Source organism: Natator depressus, chromosome 6 (assembly GCF_965152275.1).
Source record: "Natator depressus isolate rNatDep1 chromosome 6, rNatDep2.hap1, whole genome shotgun sequence".
Classification (NCBI taxonomy): domain Eukaryota; kingdom Metazoa; phylum Chordata; order Testudines; family Cheloniidae; genus Natator; species Natator depressus.
Window position 1 is genome coordinate 45,445,241 of NC_134239.1, and position 23,611 is coordinate 45,468,851.

Here is a 23,611-nt window from a genome sequence, read left to right on the forward strand (position 1 = left end):
AGGTTCATATGTTCCCATGCTAGCTTTGTGTGTATACTTAAACAAATTACACCACATTGTATTAAATATAAATGTGTAACTATTCATTTTTCAAGCTGAGATTGGCACAATGTGGAGAAAGCACTGTAAATACAAGGTAGTTAAATAATAAATTAAAATTATTTTGGATAGGTCACACTTATTTTTAAGAGTCTTGCTGAACAAATAATGCTGGGAAATCTTTGTGGTGGACCTGCCAGAAGGCAGGGGGGGAACAAAAACCAAGAACACTACCACCTTTCTTGTCTCTAGTTGGCTAGAAACCCAGCTAAACATCCTGGCTTCATATGCATGTGAAAAGACTCTCATGATAATGAGAAGTGGATAGCAATGATTCATATCCTGTGGAAAAAGTTCATATTCAGCTTCAGAAAATGGCTTAAACAGAAAAGCACACTAAAATATTTCGCACCAGATTTTCCAGTCTGTTACTTCAGTGTAACTCCACTGATTTCAGTGGAGATACCCAGGTGTAAAAATCTTTACAGAGTGGAGAATGCGGTTTTTTATATAGGGTGGGATTGTCAAGGCAGACTAACCGGAGTTAGGTGCTCAAATCCCATTGCCTTTGGAAATACCATCCTTAATTTCTTACAATAAAATTGCTAATGGAGGTAGCAAATTTTTCCCTTACTAATATTTCAATAAGCCTACTGTTTAATGAACAGTGATATGTAGGAAAAAAATAAAATGAAAATGAGTACTTAAAGTTAGGATCCTAAATAGAGCTGTGCTAACAACTGATTTTTTGGGTCGCTAGATCAACAGACTTAAAAGTGGCAATTCTTCAACAACAAAAACTTCAAAAACAGACTCGAACATGAAACTGCAGAACTGGAATTAATTTGCAAACTGGACATCATCAAATTAGGCCTGAATAAAGACTGGGAGTGAATGAGTCATTACAAAACCTAATTTTACGATACTAATTTCCTTCTACTGCTACTCACATCTTCTTGTCAACTGTTTGAAATGGGCCACTCTCATTACCACGACAAAAGTAATTTTTCCTTCCTTGGTATTCTACTGTTAATTGAATTGTCTTGTTAGACTGACCCCCTACCTGGTAAGGCAACTCCCATCTTTTCATGTACTATGTATAATATACCTGCTACTGTATTTTCCACTCCAGGCATCTGATGAAGTGGGTTCTAGCCCACGAAAGCTGATGCCCAAATTTGTTAGTCTTTAAGGTGCCACAAGGACTCCTCATTTTTTCAAAAAAAAGTTTCGGGTCTAATGAAGTGTTTTATTTTGGACTGAAATGAAACATTGTTGGGGGTGGGGTGGGAATGATACCCTTTTACAAAATTGAAGTAAAATTCAAAACAAGAAGTCTTTTTGAATCAAAAAGTGGAAGTGAAACATTTTTTCACAATTTTACTGTTTTTATTGTTCCATCTAAATTTAGTGATTTTTTCCACAAATTCACTAAATATCTCAGTTACCTCAAATCTGTATTTTTTTATGAAAAGTGTTTTTGGAAATCCCATTCTTAGGCACCTAGGTCTATTACAATTAATGAAAAGTGTGTTCCTGAATCCCCTAGGTACTTTGAAAAATCTCAATATAAGAACTTAGCCCTAGGCACGCCATTTTGAAAATCGTGGCCTTAGTTCTTGCAAGAAGCTGTCCTGGAAAATATCATTTTCTATATATTCATAAAAGAGGCACAGCACAGCTAATGGCAGTCCAAATTTCTTCATACTATTCCAGCCGTTGGTAGCAACAAAGTTGAGACACTTTCAAACTAAGTCCCTGTCAGTCAATGTACATCTCCCAATTAATCCTTGGCCCCTCTGCTGCCTAAAATGGAAACTGTGTCAACAAGTGCATCGACTAATCATGACTGTGTGTTATGTAGACACCAGTCCACCAAGAACTGGATTGAGACCACAAATTCATTTCATGTAGAGGCCATGAACTAGCCAAATGATTAATGATCTTTCAAAATCCTTACCCTAATTTTTTTTCCTTAAAAACCTTTCTTTAGCCTCTTGTGGAGAATGTGAGCTTGAAAAAGATGAATGTGAACTTTCTTGCTTTTTATTGATTCATCTGTTTCAGACTATAATTTTTAAAGGGATTGTAGATTCTGATATTAAGAATATTTGCTTCATGGTTATATGAAGCACAGTACATTTGTCATCATGCTTCAGTTTCCATACTTCTTTTCCTTTAATTTCTTCGTCATTACTTCTCAAGTCCTTTTGTACCTAAGAACATATCTAAAGCAAAGTTAACCATTTCCAGAAACTTTATGGTTAATTGAGTCAACTGCCTACATAACTGTCCCATACCACTAAATTAATTTAAAGTCATCAGCAAATCAAAGGTTCTGTGAAATTGCAATTCTGCAACTGATGAAGATTAAGTCAGTGTGGTTATTAAAATATTTTCTGTTTCAGATATATTTCTGTCCAAAAGTTTGATCTGTTAGGATTTCATATGGATATGAAACTTTTTAGTAACTAGGTTTTTTGCTTCAAGGTATCATGGGACTGTAGTGGATTAGCAGTGGTCCCTCCCCCTCTGGGTCATTGGGAGGCCACTCTGCCTCACTACATCGCTGGGCGTCACCCACAATCGGGCAATTAGCCAGGCAATCAACATCCTGTGGCTCTGGCTGGCAGTCCTTGCAGAGGGGTTGTCGGTTAGGGTCTCTCGCCTGCAATCAGGGAAAAGGAGCAGACATCTGCAAGTCCAAGTCCTTTGTCAGGGCAGCCAAGAGACTATGGCTCAGGCCTGTACTCAGGGCCAAGCAGCAAGAGGGTGAGGCACCCTAGCTTCGGTGGATGGCCAACAATCTCAGGCTCCTTGGCCTAGAGAGGGGGGACTGCCACCCCAGGAGTGAGGTGGCAAGGTAAGGGGCTGCAGGCCCACCCAACTCCACTATGTCCCAATCCCAGGCCCTAACAGTGGTGGAGTGGTGGAGTAACAGCAGGGAATCTAGCTGCAACACGCTGACAGGGTCTTCAGCGGCAATGCAGCCAGACTAGAATTGGTTGCCCTTAGGCCACTTCCTCCCCTCCCCTCCCCTCGGGGGGTACCTGGATCTGTAGGGTGTCCTCCAGTTTGTCTGGGTAGAAGACCAGTGGCAGTCCCAGCAGCTCCTTGGTGCCTGGGTCAGTGGGTGGCTCCAGCAGCTTTGGCCAGAGCAGGCAGGAAGTGCCTGTCTTCTTTGGTGACTGCAACCTAACTGAACCCCAGGACCCGCCCTTTATGCTTCCTGTCCTGCCCTCTGACTTCTGGTGAGGGGGGCGAGCACGGCCTGGCTCCACCCACCAGGGTTCACAGAGTGGTCCCTCCCCCTCTGGCTCAGTGGAAAGCCACTCCACCTCACTACAGGGACACATGCTGTAACATTTTACAGAATCTGATAGTGTATGAAAGAATAGCTGTCTAATATCTCCAGAATGTGGGATGGTGAATGTAAGAGCAACTGAATAGCCATTATATGGGTTCTATAAGAACAAGAGGGAATAGAAAGTTCAACAGGCTCTGGATCAGACCCACTGTGACTTTTTATATCATTTTTATAATCATTATATCATTTTTATAATCTTTGCAAGAGTTTGATCCTCCCCTCCAAATATTCAAAAATTTTAGGTTCCACACTTAAAGTTCAAATAAATCTATTGTATCGAATAAATCACAACCACTCGTCTTCACTTCAAGGCTTATTCCCATCCTTCCTTCGACCCTCTCATGGGGATATAGAGTCCCACCTCTTCTCTGCCACTGATGCCAGCCTTCTCTGCCCAGTTAATAGCACAGTCATGCATTCTACCATGCTGCCCCTCATGGATGGCAGGAGTTCCCCATAAATAGCCACAGCTGCATCATCATCCTCAAAAATCCCTCCTCTACCATGATTGTCAAGTTGCTGGGATTTTTTGTACATGTGGTAAGACAGCTAGTGTACTGAAAAAGTTGGCAATCATGCTACAGAGATTTGCCTCACTGTTTCCTTGTGCTCTCATCCGACTGTACCTTGTCTGACTGTACCTGTTGTAGCTTGTCTAATAATTGAACCACAAGTTCTTTGGGGAAGGGGCCACCATTTTGATCAGTGTTCATACATTCTGCTTAATACTATGGGCTCCTGGGCTATGTCTTGAACTATTAGGCATGACTTGCAATACAAATAAAAATAAATATTTCTTCTGCTGATACCATAAATATATCATTTGTATCTTCATAGGACTAGCAGCACGTGTTATAGTTTCTGTGCGGGGAAATAAGTGGCACTATTAAATATATATATTTACAGATATTTCTAAAATCTTTGCCTCTGTCAGAATTTGCTGTTCGTAGCTTTTACCTTTCTGTCTTGGTTTCTAGTCAAGATGTAGTTAATAAAAAAAGCTTTATTTTTATGAGGGTAATGCAAAAATCTGTGTCACTTTGCACACTAAAAATAAATAAAACCGTCTTAGCCTGGATAATTGGCCATCTCAACCTTCTAATAAAAATATTGTATCGATTCAACAGATTCTTTTATTAGATATTGGAGGCAGTCAACTAATTTAATTATTGTTATGCTATGCTGAGCAATGATAATTACAGTGAGCTAGATTCGGTTTGGCCTCTACATGGGTGCCCAATGCATGTGGGAGCAAGTAGCTGCCTCTCCCTCCCACAGTCTAAGTGCGATCAGAATTGCTCTGGTGCACTTAGAGGGGCACAGTGATGCTACTGAGATGTTCCCAAAAGGGGGTATGACACCATTGAAGAGAGAGGACGGGGAAGAGCATAGGTGGAGCCATCACTCCTTCCTCTCAACTCTAGCCAATAGAGCTGTCCAACCATGAGGTGGGTTAGGGTAATATGTCACATCCCTCAAAGGGGTTTAACAGTTTGTGGGCCTCCTCAAACAGGTAGGACAGTGTTAATTCTGTATATTTACTTCTGCTCAGTGGAAGCCTTAAGAAAAAACAACAACACTTTACCAACTTGAGAGAGAGAGCGCGACTGAGATTCAATCATCCAGGAAGAGGAGAAGCTACAAGAAAGGCCCACCCATCTACCCCTTAAAGCCAAAACTGCTCTCCTCCACAGTGAAAAGGAGCCTTCTTTAACCAAAGAAGTTAACTGGGTATTGCATTGTAACATTCGCTGGCATTTTTCAAAGTAGCCTAAAGGAGTTAGGCACCCATCTACCTTTTGGCCTCTTGGAAAACTCCCAGCCTTAGAGCATGCACTACAATATTGGTTTGGGCATTTTGCTAAGCTAATAATATTAGTACTGGCAGGCATAACCTAAATACCTGTCCTATGGCCTTATATTAAATGCTGCAGAGCACTTGCCACTTCTCTGGAAATGAGAGAGCGCTGGGAGTGCTCAGCACCTCTGAGGATCTATGCTAGGTTTTGGTAAGTGTGTCAACTACTTCATATTTACATTTGTTCTTGGAATACATTAATTATACACACAGAGACCTACAAACGTCTGCATATGTACTTCTACTGTCCCCATATCTGTGGTATCACGTAAATGGTTTATTTGAACCCACACCGAAAAGGGTATTAGCTGTAGAAAGGACTGAATTCCTGGAAGTTCTGGTGTGTTTGGGTTTTGTTCTGAATAAGTTTCTCTGATAAACACACCATAGTACTGAAGCGGTTTTTAATCCCATTACCTACTGCATATACAAATCTTATTGCCTGGCCAAAAAAAACAAACAAAAAAAAACCCCACCACAACAAACATGACTTATTTTGCAAGATAATTTACACAAAAACAAAGTTATACTCTAAGTAATTTTATGACTGGATGTATGGATGCCTGATTTCATACAACACATTCCCAGCCCCATTTACAATAGAAATTGTAAGGTTTAAAATGTGAACGAGAACTACCTGTTCATCCTGCATACCTACTTCACAGATCACTACACTAAGCTAATGTTTTAAAACTTTCAACTCAAAACATATTATTTAATCATATACATAGATTTCCACCTCCCCCGAACAATGGTGCTCCTATTAAGGGAGAATACAAAACTGTCACTTTACCAGTGATACGATTTTCCTTGTAAAAAGTATTTAATGTTCTGAAATTGGCTTTATAAGCCAACTGTATCTGGTTATTGATTATTCTTAGAGTTGCTACACACAACAAGACATGAGAAGCAGCTCCTCTTCCCAAAGTAGCTTGTTTAAGATAGTGATGAAATTCCCTAATGCACAGTCTAGAGAGCGATTACGCAGCGGAAACATTCAACTGCTAAAATACTTGCCAATCAATTGAAACAGCTAAAATGAAACTTCACTTGTCTCTGGCCAGTTATGCAACATGCAAGTTACCCTAAAATTCAGGATGGAAATTCAGAACCTTAATCAGTCAGCTGAAAATAACTGACCAGAGCTGATTCAACTAAATTATTTCTTGTCATATCATAATAGACAAAAATGTTGTATTCTGCACTCCCTCTAATCTGCTCCATGTAGCAAACTTCAGGTGGCATGGATTCCACTGCACAGGAATCAGCCCAGCAAGGCTACCCACTCAGGGCCTAATCCTAAAATGCTTACTCTTGCGAGTGGTCCTTATTCAAGTGAGTACCTGAGGTGAGTCAGGATTGTGCCAAACTCCTCCTATGAAGTTCTATATATGCTCACTTTTTAAAAAGGTGTCAGCACTGTACCCCTGCGGGGAAGAACACCTATTTGGAATGATCTCCTGGAGCTTCATGTTCTCATCATAGTATGGTTCTATGCTGGCAGCAGCTGTTCCTTGGACTTGCCTGGTTTTGGTCATTAACACACTTTTGGTTTCTTTTTTTGAGACTATTAAAAAAAAAGTGTTAATTTTTTTTTTTAGGGCTTGATCCAACCTAAGTCAGTGAAAAGGACTCATTGACTTCTATAAAAGATCAGCTATTACCAGCAGGAGAGTGGGGTAGGGGGAGAGAAAACCTTTTGAAGTGATAATCAAGGTGGGCCATTTCCAGGAGTTAACAAGAACTTCTGAGGAACAGTGTGGGGAGGGGGGGGGAATAAACAAGGGGAAATAGTTTTACTTTGCATAATGACTCAACCACTCCCAGTCTCTAAAACTATTTCCCCTGTTTATCCCCCCCCCCCCCCCATTCCTCAGACATTCTTGTTAACTCCTGGAAATGTGCTGGAAATGGCCCACCTTGATTATCACTTCAAAAGGTTTTCTCTCCCCCCACCCCACTCTCCTGCTGGTAATAGCTCATCTTAAGTGATCACTCTCCTTACAATGTGTATGATAAACACCCATTTTTTCCATGGTCTGTGTGTATATAAATCTCCTCACTGTATTTTCCGCTTTATGCATCCAGTGAAGTGAGCTGTAGCTCACGAAAGCTTATGCTCAAATAAATTGATTAGTCTCAAAGGTGCCACAAGTACTCCTTTTCTTTTTTGCGAATACAGACTAACACGGCTGCTACTCTGAAACCATTGACTTCTATGGGACTTGGATTGAGCCCTCTGTTCATGCAAATAGCAATTAATGGAAGTTTTGTCATGGACTTCAATGGGTGCAGGATCAATCCTTTAATAACTACAGCCTGGAACCAATCTGCATTTGAAATATCCCTTCAAAGATAATTTGAATTGCACAAGGCGATGCTACAGAATCAGGCCACACTATTGGCCTTCTCTCAAGACATTTTGCCAACATGGAATGTCTGTGAAGAGTAATTTTTGGAGGTCCAAATATCCAAGTTCAGATACAAAACATTTTCCTACAGATTGTGCTGTAGGTCTATAATTATGTATTTGAGGGATTAGCACAGGTAGTCAAAAGTTGCTTCAGTTTCTTCCCTCCCCCACAGGGAGTGATAAGAAAAATATGATCCACCTAAGTCAGACCACAAAGAAAAACAGCCCAGTAGTCTACTTCCCTGGATTCAGTGCTTGACACTACTTTAAGTTCTGTCCCCTTACTCATAAACTTTCCGTTCTGTAACTGAATGAGTGACCTGGGCTAGAAACTATTGCTAATATTTCACACATAGTTTATATGGTGAACATAGCCTCTTATTGCTGGTGTATGGTTTTGAGCAGGCCATTGCTTCCTCAAATGTAATTATGTAAAATTATTCAATGAAGCTTTGTTTTTTTAATTCTAAAAATGTTGGCAAACAGTTCTCCGTGTATATTAAACATTCACTGGAAACTGAGTTGTACTTGTTTAGGTAAATCACATGGGAACATAGATACTTAGTTGGATGAAAATGCAAGCATTGGCAGCAGGAATGGTCACAAGAATTTAAAATTTTGTTTACAAATATTTGCATGGCAACTACAAAATTCACTATCTGAAAACATTCAGGTTTGCACAAAGGGAACAAAAATGGCCTGGGCAATCTGCTTTTCATTCTGGAGGTGTTTTGCTAAAAAAGTGTTTGCCCACTAGTGATAGTAAAAGCAATAGCAGGCATAACAGTGGAAAATTACATAGACAAATGATAAGAGAAACAATTGCCCATGGATTAACAATTTTCACAAAAACAATTACTCCACATCTGACCTCTCAATCCTCATCCTCAAAGGAAACCTGCACTACACCTTCAAAAGGCAAAGCTGGGGAGCTTAAATTTATAATTTTGCTAGACTTTTGTAATTTTGCTTGATCAGGACATTGGATTTATGAGATCTTAAAACAGTTGGTATGGGTACTTCCACCTTTTTATGTTCTCTGTATGTATAAATATCTTCTTCTATATGTTCCATTCTAGTCATCCGATGAAGTGGGCTGTAGCCCACGAAAGCTTATGCTCAAATAAATTGGTTAGTCTTTAAGGTGCCACAAGTACTCCTTTTGTTTTTGTGAATACAGACTAACACGGCTGCTACTCCGAAATCTAACCTGGTAACCCGCCCACCCCTGCTTTTTGTCCTATGACTGCACGGGTGTTAAAGGCCACTTCTCCTTAAATGTGGATGAACTATATCAGCTCCACAGCTTTTCTTTCACACACAGAAGTTGGCCCAATAAAAGATATTACCTCACTCACTTTGTGTCTCTAATATTGTGGGACCAACACAACTACAACACTGTATACAGAAAGGGTTTATAGCACTGTAGGCAAGGTTTTACTATAGACTGTCTCTACAATGTTTTTTTGTTTTAAGTTATATTTGTTTTGAATTGTAGTTTTGACAAATCAATTTCCAATGAAAAACATCCAACCTGTGTCTCTAATATTCTGCGTCCCACATGGCTACCACAACCCTGCAAATAAAGTAGTACTACATTTTTAATTGAAACATTTCCAGCCAGCTCTGTAATTCAGTTTGGTTCTTAGCATTTGCTTATTTCATGTAATATTGGGAGTGAGCCTGGCTGGAAAGAGTAAGAGCTAATTTTTGCATCACTGAAGTGACTCCCGATTTACATTGATGTTATATAAGAGCAGATTTTGCCCATCAAAATATTAACATAGTAAATGACAAAAAAAATTATGGCGGACAAAGTTTTCAGTCTCTGATTCTGATGAAACTACACCTACAGTATTTATGGAGCAAATCAAAAGAAAAACCCTAAATGAATGCTTTTCAGCTTTGATTCCCCACCCCCACCCTCAATATACTGTAAAACACTGGAGGTGAAAATTCTGATTTCTTGGCACAAAACTTTGTCTCTCAAAATCTCCTATTATAGATCATTTATCATACTGTCATGTTACAAAAGACTGCTAGTAATTTTTAGTTTGTTCACAGTCAAGTTCTAATTTAGCCTTACTTCTACTTAAACTAATTCAGCCATCAAATAGATTGTACATTGTAATTAAAAGGAAAAACCCTCTAGTTTTCTAGCTCTAAATGTTTGCTCCCTACTAAATAATACCAGAACATTGAATAGGGAACCAACTTTTGAAACTGGAAAAATAGGAAGAACAAGACTTCTGCTGTGTAGATGACAAAAGCTAATATAGATAATATTATATATAGAATAGAGATTCCCACAACTCTTCATGAACAAAAACGAATGCTACATACTTATAACCACTCAGAAAAGGGTGAAGGAGAATACCACTTTTGTAGAAAAAGACAACAAAGTAGCTCCATGCCTGTGCATCATGTTAATGTTTGACTTGAAAGCCTAGGATTTAGATTATCACCAGCTTGCGCTATGACCTTAGGCAAGTTATTTCCTCTGTCTGATAACCTAGCTCTACCCTGGGTTATATTTACCTTTCTCTTCTCTCCCCATCCCTCACCCCTTCTGTGGTAAAGCTTAACTGTTTAATGGTGGTAAAGTGACAGAACTTTTGGATTAAAAGCAAAGTGCAATGTAGTTTAAATAAAGAAAATAAGCAAGTATTTCCTCAGCTTAACAGCTGCCAGTTGTGTTACATGAAGAGAAGGCCACCAGCCCCTAATACACACATCATTTAGGTTTATACTATATGGATCTTTAAATGAAAGCAAACATCCCACTGCCAGCTGCCTGCCAGTCACTTTATGCACGTATGCCCATTTACAAGATTGTCAGTTTCAGTTAAAAAAACAAAAACATGCTACACTTGCTACTATCTGGTGACTGGCAGGTGGCATCCAATTATTTCTAGATGAGATGGTACCTATTTAAAAATAATGAGTTTACTGCTCAGCATCAATTGATCATTATAGTTTAAAGCCCTTTTTGAGCCCAGATATAATTTGACATATCCTTACTACATGCCCAATTATAAAATTTGTTGGGAGACTAATCACTTGGAACAAGCTTCCAAAAGCAGGTATAATGCTAGTTGAAACATCTAGGTAGAAATGATAAATTCATTAGCTCCTTTTTAGAATCAGATTCTGATCTAATCATAATATAGAATGTATTCTTTTACTACAGATTATTAACAATTACAGATGAACTCAAGCAACAACATTCAGAACCGAGTTTGGGGTGATTAGATGTGTGGTTCTTGAATGAAGCACCAACAATATAAGGGTCACTTGCAAAAATTCTGATCTAGATTCTGCTTCAGGTGGAAGCCAAGATTTGATATAGGCCATCTCCATTTTTAATACTTAATATGTCATTACATGATATATTTCATGTGTCTTGTTCACAGGAGACATGCAAAGAATTATCTAATTTTTAATCTCTTTGTCTTGGTAATAACTTCAGCTTGTTGAAATTTTTCAAGATTCATTGTTTTGATTAAACTCTCTCAAAATTTTAATAAAGACACAAAATGTTTAATTATATTTCTGATCCCCCCATACATTTTTCAACCATTTCTAATAATCCCCTGCAGCTTTGTGCCGATGCATCCTGCCAGCTATCATAGATAAGACACTGCTCTTATGTAAAGCAATAAGAAGCCAATGATTCACCATACCAGATCATATATACTAAAGCCTATATTATTTAGAAAGGGTATGAGTCACAAAGGTAATTGGACACTTAAGTCCCATTTTTAGACCCCTAAACTCAGTTGGCAAGTATGCTTTTGCAGTAAAAGTTCCCTAAGCCTCTGTTTCTGTGCACGGCTGCCTCCCTTTGGCACACAGACAACAACTTCTCCTGCCTAATCCCAAGAGTGATTCACAAACTAGGGAACATAGGGGTTTGGTGGCCCAAGTCATGTATCAGGCAGGTAGGCAGCCTCTGAGCACACCTTCCAGATCAGACCCCTCACATAAATTGACAAAAAAAGAGTTAGAGCTAGGGGCAGAGGATAATCTCCTTCATAACCTTTAGCCTAGTGGTTATATACTCACCCATAATGTGGGAGACCCCTGTTCAAGACAGCCCTCCTCCTGAGGTGGTGGTGGGAGAAGGGATTTGAACAGGTATTAGCCACATCTCAGGTGAGTGCCCTAAACACTAGGCTATAGACTCATTCTAACTCTCTCTAGCCCAATTAACATTTAATTAAACTAGAAAAACTTCAGTAGGAGAGGTTGAGGGTGAGCCACATCAGAATTCCATACAAAGAACCCTGTACTTTCTGCGTGTGACCTGATCAGTGCCTCATATGTATATTATTTACGTACAGTGCCACACAGTCCATGCTAGCTTCACTTTCTGAACTTTAACAAATGTGTTGCATATTGGTAATCTGCTTGCAGTGCAGTCTAGAGGTTAGAGCAGGCATTTACAACCTGGAAGTTCTGCTTCTATTCCCAACTCTTCCATGGAGCACAGTAAGACTCTGCACAGGTTTTCTACTCTCAGTGGATTGATATACTCTCCTTGAGGTGAGTAGAGCTTGGTTAATTAATTTTTGTAAAGTTCCTTGAGGGCCTCAGATGGAAGGTACTATAGAAGAGCAGTGTACTATACTTAAGCAAACAGAAGTCGTTAAATATGCAACTTGAAACGTATGTACAAATTTCACCACAGAGAAACTATTTCAGGCCTTTTAAAGTATGTAACATTTCTCACAGTGGTGTCGGAGAGAACTTGATGGAGCTGAAGGTTGTCTCCATTCACAATTACTAATAAAATAGTATAGTGGCCAAATTCAAGCTTAGGTGCATTTTTGAAGGGATCCATTAGAGATATGGTACCAAGAGAACCCTGTCTCTCCCGCAAGCTTCACCCTTGGGATAGGAGTAATTTCAACTCATACTGGACAAGTTCAGATCAGTCATGGACAGTAGTTTATTTAGATAACTTGCACTTTCTACAATTTGTAGAAAGTGGCCATAATCTTGAATTTTTCATCCAGGTAACACTTATCAGAAGTGAAGCCAGAATGTTTCCTCAGGACGTTGCCCCATAAAGCAAGGACTTGCATGGACTCTGCTGTTGCTACTTCTACTTTTTACATCTGCTGCTGTCTAAGCAACCGCAATCTCTAGTGATAGGGGAATCAACTCAAACTTGCTCACGGGGAATCTGACTCAGAGGCCAGTGGAGGAAGATATATTTCCTACCTCAAGAAGCAGAACTTCTGGTCCATAAAGTCACTTAATAGTCTCTTCTTCATTATGGGTGTAGTGTACCAAAGAATAAGAAATCTGAGATGGAGGAATGAGGATCTGGATCCTGAATGCAGATTACTGCTAAAAGTATTTTTTTTTAAAGTCAAGATAAAAATCTTTGAAGACTGGTTAATGACAGCCACAGCAGCAGGGAGAGGTTTTGATAAAATTAGATATAATTGCAGAAAGGTTAAAAAAGGGGGGCCAACAGGACATGCAGGTATTTATTTTCCATTCAGTATGTCGCTCTACTGCTGCTCATATAGCCAGAGAAGCAAAAATATTGTCAGGGCACAAGAGAATCAACCAATATCCTTCTGACACATTCCAGGGTGCAATGCAGACCAAGGAGAGGCTGTCTCATCAGCTGGCCCACAACCTTAGGTGCCTCACATTGCTTTCCTGTGGCTCCCAACCTGGGTCTCTCACAAACAGCATGCAGGTCACACCTGCAGGACCACAGCCCGAGTCCAGCAACTCTAACCCCAGCAAGCCTGGACTACTACTCCAACATACTCCAGTCCAAGTTTTCCCTAAATGTGTCCTGCACTATTCAGCCCTTTTGGCCAGCTCAGATGTTATAGGTCTGTTGTCTCTGTAAGGGTTCAATATGCAACAGTTTGTTACTTTACCTGGAGTTACCAAATAGTTCATTTTAAATACAACACAGACTTAGTTTTAAATAATAATAAAAAAGTTTATTTAAACGACAAAGAAATTGTGTGTTAAGTTTTAAGAACAAGTTACCAGAGAAAGAAGATAAAACTCTTTCTAGTAGCTTAAATTTAGCAAATTAGTCTCGGTTCAAGGTAAAAATCTTTGCCACATGTTCCCAAATTCTCAGGTCAGTACCACCCCACAAGGTCAAAGGGCTGGTTCCTTTGGCTTCTTAGGTGAAGGAGAGAGGGAGGGAAAAAAAAAAAAAAAAAGAGAACCTGGAGTGTTTTTGCCACTCACTTTTATAGTCCATTCACCCTCCAAAATGCATTATCCTGGGGATTACCCCTAAATAAAGTTTTTTCCTTATGGGAGGACAAAGACACGGAGTTTCACAGTAAAAAAAGTTCCATGTTGTTGCTTGCAAGAATGCAGATCAACCTGTTTTTGCCCCCCTTCATTGCTAAAGAATGGCCATGTGACTGGTGTCTGCCAATCAATCTTGACACCTGGCTAGAGGTGTCAGCTTTGTCTCTTGTCTTTGAGGAATCCATTTACCCACTCTGGCTGTCCCAAGGACTCGGTTTGCTACTTGTCTGTAAAGTGAGGTAAACCCACATTTCCTTATTCAAAATAGACCTGTGTAATGCCTTCTGCATAGTCAGAGTTACTTGGGGGCTAATATGTGCTAACAACATACATAGGTGCTGCAGCACCCCCCGGCTTGCAGTGGTTTCCATCATAGACAGGGTTTAGAGATGGGTTCAGTGGCTCTCAGCACCCCCACTATACAAATTGTTCCAGCACCTTTGGAATCATAGCACCATAGTGTTAGAAGGGACCAGAAGGGTCATCTAGTCTAACCCACAGCCAAGATGCAGGATTTGATCATACAGGGGAATTAATAACTTTACATATAATATTGCAACATACATTCACTGTGATATTACTGACCACTGAGTTATTAGTTTTCAAAGGTATATTTTGTACCAAGATTATTAGAATAGTGTGTAGCTTATGAATTCAGGTATGCATTTGGTCACACCTTCCCAAACTGCCTAAGTTTTTTCTCCTCACCATGTCATAGGAACATGATTTTTCATGTGTTCCTTTCTAAGAGAAGGCAGATCATCAGTGTACACAGAAACAAACAAGGATAGGTGCACATCCACTATGATCAACACATGTATTTCTAAATGGATATCCATCTGACACTCCCTCTTCATTCTGTGCTGGCTGTTGCAGATAAAAGTCCACATCTAAAGACAGAAAGGAGTCACTCTTCATCATTCTAGGTCTTCTCTCTGCACATGCAATGCAACAATTTTTATAACCAGTAAAATAGAAACTGAAAGAGCATTTGGAGCATACTGACCACCAGTTACGGCAGCCATCTGCAACGACAGTCAGACTTTTGACTAGCTGGCACTGCACTGGACACAAGTATACAGAATTTCCATAAGTAACACTGTCCAAAGGAATATAAATGTATGCCCTCTTCCTCACTGTGGCTCCTTTTCAGCATTTCAGAGTTGCTAGTTAAAGGGCCCAGATTTCTCAACATAAATAGGAAATTCTCGATCTGCAGCTACTTGTCATAGACACAACATAAAGCCCTTAACAAGTCCTGATAATCCAGCCAGAAAGTGATTCTATTAATATGGATGTGTGTGTGTGTGTGTGTGTGTGTGTGTTTTGTAGAGAGTTCTAAAGACTTATAGAATGTTAGAAATATTTGACCAGAAGTTTAATTCCAGGGTTAAATTTGATTCATTAGGTCCAGAGAATAAAATGGGTGGGGAAAAATAGAGAAATTTTATCTTTTATCAGGGCTGAAATTCTATTTCCCAGCGCGCCGGGGCTCCTCCCCCGCAAGAGGTGATGGGCTTCCGGGCTCCTACCCTGGGGGAGGCAGTGGGGCTCCTGCAGGTTTGAAAGTTTTTACCGGTGCTCCGCTCTGGACAGCGCTGGTTGAATTTAACCTCCTTAATACTACAATACAGAAAGTGTTTTCAGGCTCTAGAAAGTCATTTTCACAGTATTCTTAGAAGCATGAAAAGCTAGTGGTGATTATTGTAATTAATAGGTCCTCCTTCATTGCCTTACCCCTTCTGGGGTCTAGAGCTTGATGGAAATTTGCTAGTATTGGAATTCTGAGAAGATGTTGAATTTTGACATCAAATTTTTTCCTTGTTTTCCAACCAGTTGCAAAATAGACAATCATTTACAGTTGGAGAAAGCAAGAATAATATTTTACATCACTATGAACAAGTGCAAGGCAGTGGACAAAAAGGCCTGTAATATTTAATTGAATTGTTGTCCAAAATGAGATCTCCTCCCCCACATCTGTTTGGCTTGATTTAGTCAGTTGATAAGATTTAATAAATTCTTCCAACCCAATAATAATTTTAAAACCCACACTAAATGTATCATATTTTAGAACCGATAAACAGACATGCTTTTAAAATTTGGCTGAATCCAGGCATCTGAATTTGTAAGCATACAGCTGGTACCCTAGTTCTGGCACTATTTACTACTTATTTATGCACAATGGAAACGTGTTATCAGACAGATTGTCAAATTAGCTGAAGCTGCCAGAACTGGTATTTAAGAATCGCAGGCCTGATTCCCTTCACAGAACTGTTCAATGCCTGTCCTTCAATGGAATCACTCCCAATTTAAAGCCATATAAGAGAGGAATAATCAGGCCTAATGAACAGCCAAATTCTGTATAGGCTTACACCCTCCGCAGTACCAGTGGTTTTGCACAGTGTGAAAGTTGGCACAGAATTTAGTCCCAAGTACATTGAGGAATTTTGTAAAGTTCTGTAACAATGTTCAAGCATTTGTGAACGCCTGTCTATGGTTCAGCTACGCATGCCCACTCCTTACTCCCAGTTACTCCCCACAGGAATTAAATCAGATTTAGGTCAGTACCAGTATTATGGGCCAAATTGTGCTTTTAATTATTCGAATAAGCCACTGATCTCTAGAGTTAGAGATTTTCAAGTGTGTGAAATGAGAACAGAATGTATACCCCAGTCCTTAATATGGAAAGGGCACCAATAGTTTGTGCAGAACAGTTAGAGAAATGATTTTACCTTGTCCTACTCAAAAGTACCCAGAAATTAGATCAGTGATTGATCTAGACAAGCAAAAGTAATTAAGCTTAATACCAAAAAAAGAAAGTGGACATTGGTTCTTTCTATTCCACTGAGAAGATTGTGATGTTTGGTACTGCTAGATATGATTGATCTCTGCCTTCTTTTCCCCCCACCACTTTCAATTATGCCCTGATGTTATGTAAACATATATTTTCAGTTGGATCAGGCCTGCTTTTTGAGCACTCTGTTGTTTTGGATTTGTACTGATGGCCCCTCTCATTTCTCATACCCCTAATTCATCAAAGGCTATACCACCTCTCACCATTTTTCCGCATAAACCATACAAACTGTGAAACTATATGGAAGAAAAAGTTCCAGCAGAAAAGCACCTCAAACAATCTGTTGTTCCTTCCCTAGATATTCAAACATGATTAATGTTTTTAATCTTATTTTTGTGGCAATATTTTAGAAATCTCTGTGTACCGACAGGAAATCTTTTACATTCCATGAAATCAGGAAGGCCAAATCACACCTGGAGTTGCAGCTAGCAAGAGATGTTAAGAGTAACAAGAAGGATTTCTTCAGGTATGTTAGCAACAAGAAGAAAGTCAAGGAAAGTGTGGGCCCCTTACTGAATGAGGGAGGCAACCTAGTGACAGAGGATGTGGAAAAAGCTAATGTACTCAATGCTTTTTTGCCTCTGTCTTCACGAAAAAGGTCAGCTCCCAGACTGCTGCACTGGGCAGCACAGCATGGGGAGGAGGTGACCAGCCCTCTGTGAGAAAAGAAGTGGTTCGGGACTATTTAGAAAAGCTGGACGAGCACAAATCCATGGGGCCGGATGCTCTGCATCCGAGAGCACTAAAGGAGTTGGCGGATGTGATTGCAGCGCCATTGGCCATTATCTTTGAAAACGCATGGCAATCGGGGGAAGTCCCGGACGACTGGAAAAAGGCTAACGTAGTGCCCATCTTTAAAAAAGGGAAGGAGGAGGATCCAGGGAACTACAGGCCAGTCAGCCTCACCTCAGTCCCTGGAAAAAATCATGGCGCAGGTCCTCAAGGAATCAATTCTGAAGCACTTAGAAGAGAGGAAAGTGATCAGGAACAGTCAGCATGGATTCACCAAGGGCAAGTCATGCCTGACTAACCTAATTGACTTCTATGACAAGGTAACTGGCTCAGTCGATGAGGGGAAAGCACTGGATGGGTTATTCCTTATCTTTAGCAAAGCTTTTGACATGGTCTCCCACAGTGTTCTTGCCAGCAAGTTAAAGAAGTATGGGCTGGATGAATGGACAATAAAGTGGATAGAAAGCTGGCTAGATTGTCGGGCTCAATGGCTCCATGTCTAGCTGGCAGCTGGTATCAAGTGGAGTGTCCCAAGGGTCGGTCCTGGGGCCAGTTTTGTTCAATATCTTCTTTAATGATCTGGAAGATGGCATGGACTGCACCCTCAGCAAGTTTGCAGATGACACTAAACTGGGAGGAGAGGTAAATACGCTGGAGGGTAGGAATAGGATACAGAGGGCCCTAGACAAATTAGAGGGTTGGGCCAAAAGAAATCTGATGAGGTTCAACAAGGACAAGTGCAGAGTCCTGCACTTAGGACAGAAGAATCCAATGCACCACTACAGACTAGGGACCGAATGGCTAGGCAGCAGTTCTGCAGAAAAGGACCTAGGGGTTACAGTGGACGAGAAGCTGGATATGAGTCAACAGTGTGCCCTTGTTGCCAAGAAGGCTAACGGCATTTTGGGCTGTGTAAGGAGGAGCACTGCCAGCAGATCGAGGGACGTGATCGTTCCCCTCTATTCGACATTGGTGAGGCCTCATCTGGAGTACTGTGTCCAGTTTTGGGCCCCACACTACAAGAAGGATGTGGAAAAATTGGAAAACGTCCAGCGGAGGGCAACAAAAATGATTCGGGGACTGGAACACATGACTTATGAGGAGAGGCTGAAGGAACTGGGATTGTTTAGTCTGCAGAAGAGAAGAATGAGGGGGGATTTGATAGCTGCTTTCAACTACCTGAAAGGGGGTTCCAAAGAGGATGGCTCTAGACTGTTCTCAGTGGTAGCAGATGACAGAATGAGAAGTAATGGCCTCAAGTTGCAGTGGGGGAGATTTAGGTTGAATGTTAGGAAAAGCTTTTTCACTAGGAGGATTGTGAAGCACTGGAATGCATTACCTAGGGAGGCGGTGGAATCTCCTTCCTTAAAGGATTTCAAGGTCAGGCTTGACAAAGCCCTGGTTGGGATGATTTAGTTGGGGATTGGTCCTGCTTTGAGCAGGGGTTTGGACTAGATGACCTCCTGAGGTCCCTTCCAACCCTGATATTCTGTTCTTATATGATAATTAAGACAGTCTCAGAGGCAAGAAATGTAATGAATAACTCAGAGTAATTGTTCATTAATCCAACAATGCCTGCTCTAAGTGCACTAGTTTTCCTAGTTCTAACCCACTTGGGACCAGCCTGGTGAGAAAAAAAATGTAAATCAGAGATGCTAGAAGGCAGCATATAACCCTTGGATATAGTTATTATTTAATTGTGTGGGATGCGTTACAATGCAGAATACTTCTACAGTTCATATTGCCTGTAAACAAGCACAGAATGAGCATGTAGTGAACTACTTTCAACTAGCTTATAACAAGAAGGACAGGCTGAGAGAATGCGGCTGCACATTTGTAGGGTTTTACAATGTCTAATGAAGTGCTGAAAACTGACAAAGTCTGCTAAGTTTCATATATTTTAGGATAGTATACTATTTTAAACGGCAAGTAATGCGTCAACCAAGGATAGACTAACCAGTAAAATCAGTAGGCCTCATTCCCTAGCAGCTGGCGGAATTGCCATGGCTTGGCAACAATCTTGGTAATTGTCTTTTCCCTGGCCATGTCATCTGTGCCAGCAACTGGTGGCATTGGGTGGAATACAGTCACCATAGCAGCTCCTAAGACTGCCATCTTTAGCATCCTCTGAAGCGGCACAAACAGCTGGCACACTGGAAGATTGGCTCAATATATTTTGAGTTCTGTAGCTTGCTTATGACTAAGTTGTTAAAATAGAAAATGTAATTAGCTTCCATCGCTGGAAGAAAATAATTCTCTTCCCCATTACTGGCCAGAGTTTGCCGGATAGAACCCTCAAGATGCTTTGGACAATTCTGACATTTCTAGAAAGTTCACTTCTGTAATTCGTAAACTATCTTCTCCCAACCTGGCATCCAGATAATTAAGGCACACCTATGCTAAAGAAAAGAGTCATCTACTAAGAGCATTGAAAAATAGTTTTTTCAATCAATCAAAATAAAAGTCTGCTCCTCTTCAACAAAATCCAAAAAAGGCTGGCAAAGAATTGGAGCTTCAAACCCATGCTTTACACAGGAGTGTGTTGCCAATCAATCAATCAGCATTTCAGGTTCTCTCTCTCTCTTTTTTTTTTTTTTTTTTTGGCATGATTGAACAAAGCAAGTAGCCAACAACATGACAGACCTCTGTCACTAGACCACACTATCCCAAGCTTTCATTCCTTCTAAAATTAACACTTATTGCAGCCCTGCCCTTCTGCCTAATGTCTTTAAAATGCAAATTTTGAGATAAATGCACTGTTTTGAACCATTTGTTGAGTATCTAGAAAAATACTACTATTACCCAGGAATTCTAATGTGGGATCAACTCATTTTAAAAATGATTTGCATAATATTTTGCATTTCAATAGTGCTTTTCATTCACAGATCTTGATACTCTTTCCAAAGATCAAGGACTTGATCCACAGATATGCTGAGCACCTGAATCACCAAGTACTGCTGGTGCATAGTATCTTGAGGGATCAGACCCTAAATAATTAAGCCTCACAAGACTTGTGTTGTGGATTAAGAATATATAGGGATCATTTTATCCACTAATGAAATGCAGCCACCTCTGAAATAATTCACTGGCTGTTAAACTGTAGTGTAGTGTTGCTGTATGCTGTTTAATGGAGCAAACGAAGGAGAATATTCTTTCCAATTGGAAGAGCAGAGGGAATTTAAAGAGGCAGATAATTTCCCTGAGCTAACATTGGGTCACTGCACTGGGAACTACACCCCTATCCTTATGAACGCTAGTGGAGGAATCTTTGTGGAACATAAGAGTTCAGAACCTTTGTTTTACATCTCTTCTAAAAATATTTTAGAAATTTGATGTGTTTATTTACTTCTCACTTTATAGATTACTTCCAAATAAACATTATTCAAGCTGTCATGATTTATTAACCATTTGAGTCTAAATTATGCTAAACTCAAAAAGCACAAAAACAATTAATTTTTATTTTATGTAACTATCTGCCTAATGTTTCCTGTTCATCTCCAGTATCATTTGTTTCTCCTTCATCCATTTCTGTTTGCAGGGAAGCAATTTCCCATAAACTGATTTTGCATACTTCAAGTATTTCGAAAGTTAAAAGATCCTTCTTAAAATACAGCTGGGGTAACAAATCTAAGGGAGCAATTTGTGTTGCTAATGGAAATATTGTTTGTATAAGGGACATTGACTATGTGTCTTAGAGGTTTCTAGCAATTATTCATACTAACACTAGTTTTGAGAACGTGAAGTCTGCAGTACCAGTCACACAGTGTAGGCATAGCCATAATATATTAACAATTGTAGGTCTGAATCAACAAATGAAACTGTGTAGAGAAGTTTCTTCAACAAAATTACTGACCCAGAAGGGGATATTGTTTCATTTAACTTGCAGGTTTCGATTGCCTTGTTAACACAATGTTCTCAGCCTTCAGTTATTGCTGTATGTACAGTGGTGGTGTGCATGTGTGCTGAATTTGATATACAGCTCCTGTGCGTAATAAAAATCCATAGCCTATCCTTAGATAAATACATGCAGCCCTCATTGAAATTGCTGCAATTGCATCTGTGCAACTAAGAACATTATTTGGCTTCATAATAGATGATAATTCCATGTTAATTTACCTGGAAAAAACCCAATGAGGGGACTGTACAGTCAGCAAATAATTTTTAAATCAGTGGAGCAAGGTTACCTTCCTCTCAGGAAAAAAATAGATTCACAGAACCTGTGAATTTACTTTTGCCTCCACATTAGCTTATGGTCTTCTCTTTCCTGTAGCTGTTTGGCTCATATGGATCTGTGATGCCAAAGAGTGCCTCGTTCAACTGCTTTTCCTTGTCATTATTAAGTGAGAACTGAAGCCATTTGATTCTTAATGTTAATTTGTACTTGTTTGCTCTCTACATCTGGATGTGAAGAAGTCCTGCCCCTAAGTGCTTCTAAAAGTCTTAGGAGGTGCCCATCTGCAGCTTTAGGTGCCTTAATGCCTTTACAAATTTGGCCCTTGATCTTACTGTGTCTTAGTTTCTCCATCTACAAAATACTGATAGTAATGCTGGTTTAAGATCTATGAATAAATATGTTCTATGTGCAATCCAAATATTACTACTACTAACTAATAATTATAAATAGTTTTCCCTGTTGTAAGAAATGTTATGAGCAAGATAGATAAATAATCCATCTAGCCAGAGAAGCCTGTTCCATTGTGCTTAATCTTTATCCTTTCTGATATTTACTTCATCTCTCCCCCTTCTCTAGAAAAAGGAATGAAACTGTTAGATTAATTTATACTTTGAGTGAGAGTCTTCTCTTACTCAGGCCTGTCTACACTGGGGTGGGAGGGAAGGGAGGAGAAAAAAAAATCGATCTAAGCTATGCAACTTCAGCTACGTGAATAACGTAGCTGAGTACTTAGATCTACTTACTACAGTGAAGACAACGCAGTAAGTGGACTGCTGATGCTCCCCCATCAACTCTGTCTGCACTTCTCGCTCCGGTGGAGTACCCGAGTCGATAGGAGACTGCTCGGTGGTCGATTTATCGCGTCTACACAGGGCGCGATAAAATCGACCCCCGCTGGATCGATCGCTCTGGAGGTAAGTGTAGACATGCCCTTAGTAAATCAGTTGTGTTATACAGTAATAAAACTGGAGAACCATACCCTTTGCATTATCCTAACATATATCCACTATACCTCTTAGCACAATCTTGTCGTGCTTGAATTTCCTGATTATACTCCTAGGGATCTATCCTGTAATCCTTATTCACATACACCTATAGTTGAGTTTAAATGGGAGTTTCTATGACTATTCAAGCATCAGGCCTCCAGTTTCCTTTAAGGTTGTGTTCCTAAATTTTGAACTCTTCCAATTAAAATAAAAATAAACTAGAAAATGGAGTAATTTTCTTCAGTAACTCATATGTCCCCTCCATCTCCCTTTTTCCATTGAGAACAAAAGTGGCTTCTTTAACTTTGTATCATAATACATACTCTTCAGTTCCTTTACCATCTTTGTTGTATCCTCTCAAAATAATAATATCCTTCCTGTAGCACAAACATTTTTGCACAGACAATTGCAAGCTAATACTTTATCTTCCTTAGTCAAAGCTGTGACTAAATATCCCCACCATGACTCAGGATGGAATCCCCATTACTGTGGAATCAGGTGTTGCCAGTTGGATGCTCACTATCAAAGGAAAGGATCACATGGGAAGTTGCTTCTGATGTAAAATTATAAGTGATATACTGCATGACAGCTTCTTGGAACAAACAGAAGCCCTGTGCTTCTGGCAATACTAGCAGACGGCAGAGCTCAGAAACATTTTCAGACTGCAAAATGAACGAAGTGTTTGACAGACATTAGTATGTAGAAGCGGCTGTAACTGCCCACTCAACGTTGTAAAAAAGAAAATTGAAGCCACTGTTTCTTAAGACTCCATTGCTGCGAAATAAGACAACAAAGATGAGCTTTTGTGAATGCTTTTCCCACAGGGCAAATGTATTATAAATGAATGGTAGGGGAGTGGAAGAGTTTACACAACTGTGCTGGGAAAAT

At 39.9% G+C, this 23,611-nt stretch overlaps 1 protein-coding gene across 1 annotated transcript in view; it reads right to left on the reverse strand.

Moving 5' to 3' along the window:
- The window catches only part of LUZP2 (leucine zipper protein 2), a 443,808-nt gene that overhangs the window by 366,721 nt on the left and 53,476 nt on the right, over positions 1-23,611 (reverse strand).